The sequence below is a fragment of the Chinchilla lanigera genome, unplaced genomic scaffold (genome assembly GCF_000276665.1).
Source record: "Chinchilla lanigera isolate Chin_1 unplaced genomic scaffold, ChiLan1.0 scaffold00023, whole genome shotgun sequence".
Lineage (NCBI taxonomy): Eukaryota > Metazoa > Chordata > Mammalia > Rodentia > Chinchillidae > Chinchilla > Chinchilla lanigera.
In genome coordinates this window covers 22,939,910-22,953,170 of record NW_004955424.1, presented here as the reverse complement: position 1 = coordinate 22,953,170, position 13,261 = coordinate 22,939,910, and the positions used below count along the sequence as shown (strand labels likewise).

The window sequence follows — 13,261 nt, the reverse complement described above, 5'->3', positions numbered from 1 at the left end:
GTTTGCTGTATTCCTCATATGGAGTTTGTACATGTACATAACAGACTTGAATTCCTTTTTTACTTCCCCTTTCCCTTCTCCCCCTCCTTTCCCTTCATTTCTCGATCCCTTCCCCTGTGAAAAGATCTATATCCCTACTTCCTATTATCTATCTTTGGTATGATCCCATTTGTTGATTCTTTACACTATTATACTTTCTATGCAACTAGGATTCTTTTCAGAATATTCTTGCCTATGCCTATGACTTCTAGAGTTTTACCTATATTGTTTTCCAACAAGTTAAGTTTTTCTGCTCTAACATTTGGCTGTCTGATTTATTTTGATTTTATTTTAGTGCGTGATGAGAGATATGGGTCTAGATTAAATCTTCTCCTTGTGGATAGCCAGTTTTCCCAAAACCTATCCCAGAAGCTCTACAGCAAATTTCCCCTCATGATATATTGACCAGAATTGTATCCCTTGTCCATCCCTAAGCCACTCTTTGGCTTAAGGATGGGATTAGGATGATTGTTTTAGAGAAGTACATAGTGTTTGTAGCAGGACAGCATACCCATACAACAACTGAGGTTCTGTCAGAAAAGTGGAAGTGGAGGAAGAATGATAGTCAATGGGCTTTCCAATATCTGGATTTACTCTAATACAAAACGAGACATTTCTTTCTTCTAGAGCTTCCGTATCACTGAATACAACTGTGCAAACAAGAAATCTAGAAGTTCTCTTTTCCTTGTCTCCCAAATATCTCTTCCTCAAAACACCTAATTCAAGCAACTCAGTCTTCTCTCCCCTCCATTATTACCCTCTAGTAGATACCCTGCCTCTTGGCTTGCACTTCTAATCCATGCTCCATGTTTCTGAGAGGATGTGCTTTCTGTCATGGATTATCAGGGTGTTCTCCGTAGGGTTTGATCCTGGGAAAATGTAGATAAATGCCATTATAATTTCCCCTTTCCTCCAGCATTTGTTAATGTATGGAGAATTTTGCTTTGTGGTTACAGACACATGAAAGAGCTTTTGTACAAGAGACAAGAAACCAAGAACATCGGAGGAGACATGATAGCATCTGTGGCTACCATCAGCTTCACGTTCTGCAGCCACAGTGAGGAAAAAGTCAGAGCCATGATATCCAAGAACTGTATGCAAGGTGGACTCTCCCAGCCTTTGAGCACAGTTATTTCTGAGGCCTAGGTGAGAAAGTGTCACAGAATATTGGACAGAAAGTGTGCTCTTCTGGGCTCAGCAACGCACGAGAAAAGACCAAACGGTTCATCAGCCTGTCCTGTCTGTTTCAACACTAGTTACCTTGTATTGGAGTGACAGGTCTGTGTCCCCACCAGACAGTAAGAGCCTTGAGGCTAGGACATAATTTCTCCTTTGTATTCCTCAGCCTTAGCACAGGGTTTGGCAGCTGGTAATACTTACTCATTGCTTAATTCAACAAATATTTCTTAAGTTTAATTTTCATTTATATACACAGCACCCAACAAATATTTAGAGAAATAATGTGACTGAGATCATATAAAAAATTTAAGGCAAAAAAAAATGTATTCAAAATGTACACAGGAATATGAAGTAAGCAAGCACTAAATAAAAATAAAGGTGTGTATGTTTATTGTGAAAATGAAAATATTTCACTGATCTCCCCCGCATTAAAGAAGGCCCCTGTGAACCTGCGGAAGTAATTTCTTGGACTTCCCCAGAACCCACAGGGGCAGGCAGCTTGGCAGTAGGTGGCAGCCCTAAAGTAAGACCTGTGGTGTTCAGAAGAGATCTGGCTGCAATGCTGACAAGAAACTACGAAAGTTTCTGTGGAACCAAAGTGGAATTATACAAGAACATAATGGATGGCAAGGGGAAAACCTACGGTGGCTGTGAAGGCCCTGATGCTAATGTACATCAAACTGATATCTTCTGATGGTCAGGAATGTACTGTAAAAAGAGAACATGCGCTAACATCAGGAACAATAAAAGCCGTGTTGAGTGGTCCAGTTTGCTGAAAACAAAACCTATGAGGTCAGTTTTAGAGAGGTCCCTTCACATGTGCTTTTGAAAGTTTGCAAGTATTTTACCTACAAGGTTCACCACACTAACAGCTCCACTGAGATTCCCGAATTTCCCCATTGCACCTGAAATAGCTCTGGGACTGCTAATGGCTGCGAACTTCCTAGATTGTTAAATAAAATAAATTATAATTTTAAAAAATGAAAACATTTCATCTGGTATATCTAAAATTAGGCTTAATATAATTCTAAGCACAGCGATTTTGATAGCTTACTTCAAATATTATTATTAGATGTTACGCTTGTCGTCAGTTTTGGTTGTGTTAGGTATCTAAATATAGGTCTTTCTTTTTATGCGATAACTTAAACCAATCTTCTGCTCATTTCTTCCCTTTTTTTTCAATTTTCCCACTCCATGACCATATAAAATCTCTAAACTGATTAAGACATATGAGCCTTGGAACTGTTCCCAGTTTCCTAGGATATTTATTCTCTAGCCAAATTTGCCCCTTATAGAGATTAGTATAAAATCTGTGTAGCAACATGGCAAAATGTGAAAAATATCAAGTGAGAAAGAAACACACTACCAAATTGTATGTATATATATAGAATTCAGGACTATAGCTATATAAAACAGGCAATAAAAGTCACATGAGAATATACTCCAAATCATTACACCTGGATACTTATGCTGCAGGGGCAGGGATTAGCTGACTCACTTTCTCTGCTTTAATATTTCATCATGATCAAATAATGGAAGAAAAATAAATCAAACCTGCATATGAACAAGCACTGGGTGGAACATATCTGCATACACTCATGTATACACATAGGTAGTATGTGTATTAATAAGGTAGAATTATAGGTGTATTTTCTCCAACCCTTTATATTTTACATGTGTATTTTTAGATTATAATTTTAAAATAAACAACAATTTAACAAAAACTTAAGACTTTAAGTAGTATTAAGGAACCTGGTAATCTGGTGGCCCAGCTTGCTTTCATGGTATTAATCTACAATGTTGGATCTTGTCTTAATATAATTGCTATTACACTTCTCTGCAGGTATAGTTACTATTTTAGGCAGGAGTTAAACCTTGTGCTTCTTTTACTTTTTCTCTTATTCATTTGCTTTTGTGGTTCTGCGGACTGAATCTAGGGCCTCATGCATGCTGAGCAAGTGTTTTACCATTGAGCTAAACTCCCAGCCCAGGCCTTTTTAAAAAGTTTGTTTCTCCATAATGGCATTTTAGCAAATGGATGTTTTTTGGGTCTATTATTCCAGAAAAATATGAAAAGGTGAGAGTAAGAGATAAAAAGTGTAATATTCCATACAATATTTGTTGTTGAAAGAACAAAAGGCAAGCTGTCATTAAAAAGATACATTACAACAAAAAGATACATTACATTCAGAAAAAAATCAAACATTATAGTCCCCATAAACTCAGAAAAGCCATCCAAATACAAGGTGTACAACATGCTTGACACAAAAGACCAGACATAGTGGGCTGGTCAATAAACCAAACAGCCATGATGAATAAAGGCACTGATCTCTTGTCAGAATGTTCATTCATTAATTCATTCAACTAATATTAAGCATCTGCTATGTGCTAGCCACTGAGAACAAGAGATTCCAAAAATTAAAAAGTTTAAAAACCAAGAGATTCCCTGCTTTCAAGGGTTTTAGTAGTTTAGTTCAGTAGGCAAGCCAGGCACATAACCAGCTACCTGTAATTCAGTATGTAAACAAGATGATAAGCAATCTGCTGCTTATTACCTTGCACAGAGAAAGAGCACGCTACCTAGACAGGGTAATGTGTAAAGGCCTCATGGCTGAATCTTTTTTTTTTTTTTGTAAGCTGAAGCTTAAAGAATTAGTAGTAATGAATCAAGATAAGAGATGTGTGTTAAGGATAGGAAGGAGCTGGGCTTCAAGGTGAGGCGAGGTTGTTCTGGTTGTACGACCCTGGTGAGGAAAAGTACTCAAAAACTTCCAAACTTTTAAAATTGAGGGATAATACACAAAAGTGCACAAGTCTTTGCATACTAGAACTCAATTAAGTTTTAAATATGTGTCACCCATGTTAAAGATAGACAAACTAGATATTAGTTACAAGCAATAAAGATATTTCTGTTCATTAACCATTATGGAAGGGAGCTCAGTGTAAACTGAACTCAACTTTGACTTGTGCACAGATGTCTGGGCATTTTAGATAGAGAATACCAGAACAGGGAGTAAAAATAAGCAGAATCAGGAAAGCAAAAATTTACAAAATGTGGTAAGAGGAGTTAGTCACTGTGATTAGACAACTTGGATTTGCAGACTGATACTTTTCACACAGCCCTGTCTTCAGATGTTGACAGGAACAAACTACATTCTTTGGACAGTCCTGCATATTCCTAGATAGGGCTACAGGGAGCTGAAGTCATCACCCTACGGACATGGCCTTGAGCTGTGAAAAACTATGCTACTCTTGTTCGGGTCTGTTAGTGGGGTTCAGCATGGATGAAATCATTTGTGCTCAGAGTCTGTGACTATCAGAGGCCAGTGGTGGAGAACCTGTGGCATGTGTGCCACAGAAGGCATGCAAATCCTCTTGTGGGCACGTGAGCCAAGTCATCCCAGCATCATCCAGCAGCCGAGCATGGTATAACAGCACACATAGGGGCCAGGCAGATACTCTAGAAAGGAGTAGCAGCACCAAGTGATGATGTCACAAGCCACGACTCATTAGCCACAATTTGTTTGAGCTTTTGCATGGCTGGTCAGTGTTCAGGTTTAATTGCAGTGGGGGCACTTTGCAATAAAGAAATGGATTTTGGGTTGCAGTTTGGGCACTTGGTCTCCAAAAGGTTCATCAGTGTTACAGGCCAAGGCTGGGGCTGAGCTGAGTAGAGGGCTCAGAGGAGCCTAATGAATTTGGCCAACATGAGTCTTTGTAACTCACCACCCAAATCAAGATATAGAACATTTCCAGCAATTCAGAATTCTGTTAGGGCTAGTCTAGCCACTAGCTACCCCTAAAAGGTATTCATGAGTCCACTTTCCCTTCCATTAATAGTTTTATCTGGTTTTAATTTGTATAAATGGATTCATACAGTATCTATTCTTTTATGTATAGCTTTTTCCCTTACCATTACAAGTGTCACACATATTATTGTGTGGGACTAGTATTTTTTTCATTTATTGAGAAGAAATTCATTGTACAACTATACCAGTTTATCCATTCTACTGTTAATGAATATTTAAACTGATTATAATTTTAGCTTAATCAATCTTGGACATAGGAAGTTATTTCTTTTGGACCTATACCTAAGAGTAGTACACTGGGCCATAGGGTATGTATATTTTTACTTATTTATTATTTTATTTTATTATTTTTTGGTACCTGAAATAAACTTAGGACGCTGCACTTGCCAGGCAGGTACTTGTGCCACTGAGCTATATCCTCACCTGTATATTCTAGCTTTAGTTAAAGGTGTCAATTTTCCAAGGCTGTGGCCCCAATTATAGTCCTCCAAAATGAGAATTTCAGCTGTTCCACATCCTCACCAACACTTGATATTATCCTAATTTTAGCCATTGTGATATACACACGCACACACACACACACACACACACACACACTAATATGTTCTGAATATGCACGCCTGAGGTTGATTGGGCTATACAAAGATCTCTGCTAAAAGATGTAAATTCCTACACTCATTGTTCTGGACAGGTGGGTAGATCTTGAAGGACAAGGGTTTGTATCTGTTTTTATCAGCACAAGGAAAAATTTCAGTTAGCAAAGGTGGAGCAAAAAGCAGAAATTAAATTTTAACAAACAGATGTATTCTCTGTGCAAAGGAATAATAAAAACTTGTAGCAAAGGTATCATCAAGCTTTTATGGTCTCTGCCTTCCATTGCTGTTAGCCATTTCAAGCAGTCATATGAGAAGCTGAGCCAGGCAGACCCCTGGCAGGTAGATATATGCTTGATTTTACTTTGTAAGCTATAGACAAAAATATAAGGAATTTATACTCCTTTTCAAAATAAAAACCCAACTAAGATTACAAACAAGAATGATCAGATGAAATAATTTAGATGGAGCCTGTCTCTTCCAAGAGATGGAGGCCGTGCAAGCAGTCAAAAGGAAGCAAAATATGCTTTTAACTTGATGTTGGAAGTACCATTCAGTTTCATGTTGCCATACTTTCTTGCCATATAAATCTGCTTCTCACAACTGATCATCTTCTTTACTGAAACACTGCTTCTGACCTTTGTTTTGAAATGTTGCTTTAGCTGGTTCCTCCTGATTGCTGTCCTCTGCAGCTTCTATTTCTACTCCACTGTTCCCTGAAGCTTGTTTCTTTCCCGTTGTCCCCCTGAAACTATGGCTGCCTTCCTGCAGATCCCTGAAACCTCAGCTCCTTCCTGTGGTCCTTCCAGCTCCAGTTGCTCTGTTCTCTCCAGTTGCTCCAGTCACAGTGGGCTTCCAGGGTCCTGAATCATGCCATTCTTCCTGCTATTTCTGTGTTTGTTCTTTGAGAGTTTTATTATGTATTCCAGATTGGTCTTGACTTCCCTATGTACTTGAACTCATGGCAATCTTCCTGCATCAGCCTCCTGAGTGCTGGGACTACAGGCATGCGCCACCGCACCCAGATCCTCCTGTTATTTCTGTGACTGCTGCAGTAGGCATAAAAATAAACACTCAACTTTCCTTTGTGAAAGACTCGCTCTTTCTTTTTCTTTCTTTTCTTTCTTTCTCTTTCTTCCTTCCTTTCTCTTTCAAGACAGGGTTACCCTATGAGGTGATCCTCCTGCCTCAGCCTCCTGAGTTCTGGGATTATAGGCAAATGCCACCATGCCCCACTTCTTTCTTTCACTTTGGAATCCATGTCCTCACCCAGTTGCTCCTTAAATTCTTTCCACACATAACTGTTTGGCATTTCACTTGAGCACTGCAAGATCATGGTTAAAAATTCACACGTGAGTTGATCAAATAGCACTGGTCAACAGCTATCGCACCTGAAATATGGGGGGTGGGGGCGGCTGTTGCTAGGGGTCTGCCTGGCTCAGCTTCTCATATGACTGCTTGAAATGGCTAATGGCAATGGAAGGCAGAGACCTTAAAAGCTTGATGATACCTTTGCTACAAGTTTTTATTATTCCTTTGCACAGAGAATACATTTGTTTGTTAAAATTTAATCTCTGCTTTTTGCTCCACCTTTGCTAACTGAAATTTTTCCTTGTGCTGATAAAAAGACACAAACCTTTGTCCTTCAAGATCTACCCACCTGTCCAGAACAATGAGTGTAGGAATTTACATCTTTTAGCAGAGATCTTTGTATAGCCCAATCAACCTCAGGAGTGCAGCAACCCTAATTATCATCAAAACTCCAAAATCATCATTTCTAAAACTTTTTAAGGTGAGTTCCCTTTGCTTCTGTGGAAAGTCTTCATCTAATGACTGAGTATCCTGCTTTACAGACAATTCCTGGGCTTCTTTCTTGGTTTCATGAAAGATGACAGTACATTCCTGATGACCACACTACACTTGAATCACATCCCCATAACTGCTGTTGTTTCCTGAGGCTTTTTATCAATCAGGTATGAACCTGTTCATATGTAACTTCATATGTTTTTAGCAACATTAAATACCCAATTTGGGGAAACTACAGAAAAAAGCAGTATTTGGGGCTGTCTTCAGACTCTTTCTTGAATGCCACATAAAATCTCTTCTACTTGATCAGCAAAATATGTATCCAACATCTCATCAAGTTCATCCACAACATGCTTATGTTTGGTGAGATCTAGCTTGCCATTCTGTATGTCGTGTTTCATATGACCTGGTGTCCCAACAAGGTTATCAATTCCACTCTGCATTCCTTCCATTTGACCTCCATAGGAAGTTCCATCATAAAAACAAGCACTGCCAAGTTTCTTGTGATGTCACCAAAATCTCTGCTTGATTGCCAAGTCCCTTGTAGGGAAAGAACTAATACATAGCAGGCATGGCCTCTCTTCCTGTCTTGCAGCTGTCCCAGAATTTCCTCAAAGGTATGATAAAAAAGTGTCTTCCCAGATGCTGTCTGTACCTGTACAATTAATTCCTTCCCACTACAGACATGATGAAATGTCTTGTTTGTGTAGGAAATGGGAAGGTTACCTTGAGAGCTCTGAAAGCTCAATACTCTCTTCAGATATGGGAAAATCATAGAAACACCATCTTTTTGTTCCAAGCATTCCCTATTCTGCCACATCATTACTTACTTCCCTGGCAGCTTCACTGGAGTTCAAGTTGGTTTCAGAATGAGGGAATCCTTAAGTTTGGGGCTTTTCTCTCAAATCTCTACATTTGTTTTTTTTTTTTTCTTTTTAATCTTTTTGAGATTAGGAACCCCAAAATGTCTTGCGTATGTCTTCTTGAGAAGGCTCCTCAGTTTTAATAGTTTTAGGAGAAACAGCTTTATTTTCAAGGGGATTCTTAATCCTTTTTGCACTTTTGGTTTTCAGAGAAATAATGACTTCCTGAGATGGTTCCTCTTACTTTTTTGCCTTTTTGGATTTAGGAAAATTAAGGCCTGGCTTTCTTTTAACCTTTTGTAACTTTGGGGAAAATAGTTTCTTCCTTTCCTTCTCTTCAGTCTTAGTAGATTTTGGCTTCTCTTTTCTATTTTTCTCATCTCTGAAGGGCTGCTTACCGGAAAACAATCAGTACTTCCCTTATTTGTTGGGAGTGGCTGAAGCTGAAAAGTAATTACACCTGCAGGACAAAGCCAGCCCAACACAGGAGCTCCTCGAAGCATGTAAACAAGCCCTTGTAGCTTGTTAACTGATCGCTCGGCAGAGAGGTTGAAATTAATCAACCTCTCAGGGGTATAAAATAAACGCTTTACTGTTCTTGGGCAGTTCCCCTTCTCTGCTCAGCAGAGAAAGGACCTCCACCTGATCCCAGCTTTTTGTGTCTTGTCTTTTTCTCCTCATTCTCGCCACCATTCATTCTCAGGGTACAGCAAGAACCCAACAGATCTTTACACTAATTTTCTTTTCCTAGAGTCTCCATCTGTTCCATGGCCTTGTCTGATTCCAAACCAACGTCACCCTGGAGTTTTCCCAGCATCACTCAGCACAAGCTGCCTAGGCCAACCATGGCTGTGCACCTTTTTAAACGGTTGTTAGTTATTCTACTATCTCCTTTTGTAAAGTACCTAGGTGAGTCTTTCACCCATTTGAAAAATTGAGTTTTCTACCTTTTTCTTATTGATTTGAAGGTTACTGAGACGTCTGTGAGCCACATGCAAGAGTTTGGATCCAAGATTAATGGGAACAACTGATGACTTTAAAGCACGCAATTGGCATGGCTTGATGTGCATTCATAGATGATTCAAACAGCATTAGTTTTGAATGGATTTTGAAGGGGACAATAGTATAGACACAACAGGAGACCATTCCTGTAGTTCACATGAAGTATAATGAAGATCTGACCAAGGAGAAGGGCAGTCAAAATACAGAAGGCAGCTGGGGGTATAGCTCATTGGCAGCACCATGTTTGGCATGCTCAAGGTCCTGGGTTCAATCCTCAGCATATGTGCACGCACACAAAAGATTTGTATTTGATTGGTAAAATCAGCATAATGTGGATGTTGGATGTTTTGGAATAAATAGGGGATGGTGAGACAGTCAAAGCTACTCCCAAGTTTCTAGCCTATGCCTGGATAGATATCAGTACAGAGAACTTGGAAGAGTAAACTTAGGAGAAATGTTGAGTATGTTAAGTCTGGGATGCCTGTGGGTGTCCCAGGGGAGGTGTCCAGCAGACAACTGGCTATGTAGTTCTTAAGCCCTAGGGAAGATGCAGACCAAATGTTCCCAGACCACCCATAAAACAATCTCATGAACATGCTCACCCAGGGAGTGTGGGGGGGTTGAGAGATATTATACATTGTTTCCACACATTCTCATGCTTCAATTTTACTAGTTCTTTATCTTCCTTTTCAGGATACTATTGCCCATGGATATCCCTGGACTAAAACCATAACAGTAACACTACGTTTAGTGGTCTGATGTTAACTTTATGACCACAAGTTACAAATGGGCATTCAGTAGAGTCAGCTAAATCTTTTAAAGTTCCGGCCTCAAGACCTTGCCCACAGTTTCTCTTCTTCCTTAACTTTCCATTCCTCTTTGTCCTCTACTCTCAGGTGAATTTAACTTCAAACACCCCTGAGGAAAACAAAGCAGCTTAACTGAGTCTCATCTTTGTCCCATCACACCTTCGGGTTCCCCGCATCCACTCTGCGCTGCGCTCCTCGTTATAACAGAAGTTCTCCCAGTCTGGGTATGGCGAACCCCACCTCATGCTCTGGAGGCCACTTTATCTCTTTTTTACTCATGCACTTACCCTCTTCCTCCATTACCAACACTCTCTGACTTTTGAGTTCAGCTCAATCTTATATAACTCTGTCTTCATGCCACTCTAGAAATAAACCCAGACTCCTGTGCCAGAGACTTCCAGTGCTCACTGAGAACCATTTTTGCCTCTGGGCACACAGCTAAGTCATGTTTCTCAAATTATAATTTTCCAGGCTTGCCATGGAAACCCCATGGAAAGCACTCCATGTCTGTGTCCAGGGTATGTAATATAATTACTTCTAGGCCTGGTCCATACAGATCTCTCGTTTGGGATCCTCTACTCTTTCTTTCTGCAAAGTGGCCCTGAAGGTGCTACATAGAAGTGCTGTAATATGGAAGGCACCTGAGTCACTGGATATTCCTGAAGGAAAGCCACCACCACATCCACACTGGATCGGGATCTTGCATGAACCTGCTGAGAGCGAAGTTTTTAGTGACAGCCCCTAACCTAGTACAAATCTACATCCTCTTCCAGCTATTGTCCCATTTGTTTCTTTTAACATTCTTCAAAAAATTAGTTTATATTCATCATTTCCATCAGTCTCTTCTTAACCTGCTCCAATTCAGCTTTCATCACCACTTTCTCTTCTTCGGAGATGGTCCTGGGGATTGAACACAGGACCTTTGCACTCAACTACACACCCAGTCCCAGTTCATCTTGCCCCACTTTTTGGGGACAGGGTCTTGCTATATAGTTCATGCTGGCTTTGAATTCAATCGTGGCAATCCTCCTGCCTCTGCCTCCCAAGTGCTGGGATTACAGGCATGTGTCACTATGCTTGCCCCTACCCCCATTTTTTTGAGATATAGTCTATTATCTGTCCAGGCTTGGCTCAAATTTGCAAACCTTCTGCCTCAGCCTCTCAGAGTGCTAGGATTATAGGTGTGCACCACTGCTCCTTGCTAAGATTTCTTTTTTCACTTTTTTATCAAGTCTGTCACTAAAACATCCACTAAATCTGATCTCTTTCTACCATCTCCTCTGCTAAAACTCAAATCCAAACTACCTTTCTCATTTAGATTACTGCGACAGCCTCCTAACTGACCGGCCTTTACTCTTTTCCCTAGTTAGCATATAGTAATAGCCAGAATACATCTCAAAATGTATTCACACATCTATTACGTGCTTAAAACTTTCCAAGGGTGTCCCACATGCAACTAAAATAAAGTCCACCTTTTGCATCATGGCCTACGAGGTCCTTCAGGATCTGGCCCCTGCTCACCTCTTTAACCTCATTCAGTTGGCCTTTTTCCAGTTCCTCAAATAAGCTCTTCCCTACCCCAAGGACCTGCTGCTTGCCGTTCCCCTGGCTAGAATGTTCTTTCCCTTGAATCTTTCTCTGGACGCCAACTTACCTGCAGTGGCACTTCCTCAGTGCATCTCTCTCCCTCACTTTCTACCCTCAAGCTTTTTCCTTACAACAATAAAGTACTATTTTAATAGTATTTTAAATGGTCTTACCTGCTAACAATGCTTGCTGTCTTTCATGCAGGACACAGAATCCTGAAGACAGATTTCTATGGTGTTCAGCTAACATGTATATAACGGAATTTAGAAGGGCAAACAGTAGATATTTGTTAAGTGAATAGTATCAAAGACTATAAGCCCTTGAGGAAAGATGTCTTATTCTTTATAAAATACAACTAGCTGCTTCTTAGCTATAGAGTAATAAACTTTTTTGCCCTAGCACAAACCTTTACAAACACCAGTAGAGTTCAAGCCTTGGCTCTCGGCTTTCTATTATTTTTCCTTGGGATAAAGAAATGGGTAGCACATAGGACTGTACGTTCCCGGCTGTTTGAAGGGGTGCTTTTTTTGTCTTTTACTTAGGAATCTAGTGAACTGCCAGCGATGTGTGCACCACAGCATGGTTTAATGCTTACCTTATTAGATAATACAACTGTTACATTTCTTGTACAGTGTACACTTTGTAAAATATATTCGGGGACTGGCAAATTCGTTTTTAATTATTTCACAAAGTTCCTCTAGTTTTGAGCATTTACATGACAGTTTGATTCTCCATTGCCCCCACTCCCAATACTGTACTTATTTTGGGCACTTAAGAGAAGGGGGAAAAATTATGGAGCTTTGGAACCACACGACCCTGGCGTAAGGAAGGTTTTTTCCCTTTTGGTGTCATTCTGAAATAAAGACCAGTTATTTAACGTCCAACCCCGATTAATTCATCCGTTAACTGCGTATCACGGACAGAGCGAACAAGGCTTAGCAGATGAAGGACACCGCTGTACCGACCCTGCACGCACCGAATACTCGCTCTCCCGCTTCCCCGCGGGTGTCAGGCAAATCTTGGCACAGCGAAGGGAGACCTTTTGAGTTTCAAAGGTTTTCGTATATAAAATGCGTAAAGTTAACCGAGCCTTCGCAATGTAGATATAAAAAGGGAAAATCGGACTTCGGGGGTCCCCGAATGCAAATACACGCATCACAAGCGAACGCCTGCGCCGGCCGCTTCCGCACTTCCCCTCCAGGCCGCTCCGGGACGCCCGCGCTCCGAGGCGCCCGGGCGCGGGGGCGCAGATTTGCATGTGCGAAATCGGGAAGCGCGGGAACCACCTCTCGAAAACCCCGGGCCGTCCCTCGAGCCGGAGGCCGGCGCGCTCCCCGCGGCCAGCTCCCCGCCGGCCCGCCTCCAGGTGCTGCCGGGCGGCCGGCCCTCTCGACGTCACCGCCCCCGCCCACCGGCTGCTGAACTTTAAGTCACGCTCGGTAGAACCATGGGGGAGGGGGATTTCTCAGCGCCGGCGCGCGGCCTCCTCACGCTTGCAGCGTCACCTCGCGGCTGCGTCCGCGCCCTCAGCTCCGCACCGCGCGCGCCTTTCCCTTGGCCTCCGCATGCGGCGG

General features: G+C 41.3%; 2 pseudogenes; one reads left to right on the top strand and one right to left on the bottom strand.

The window, feature by feature from the left end:
• The first annotated feature begins 356 nt into the window (after positions 1-356).
• LOC106148565 lies at positions 357-2,182 on the top strand (annotated as a pseudogene).
• Positions 2,183-7,617: 5,435 nt separating this feature from the next.
• LOC102030444 lies at positions 7,618-8,781 on the bottom strand (annotated as a pseudogene).
• Between the last annotated feature and the right edge of the window lie 4,480 nt (positions 8,782-13,261).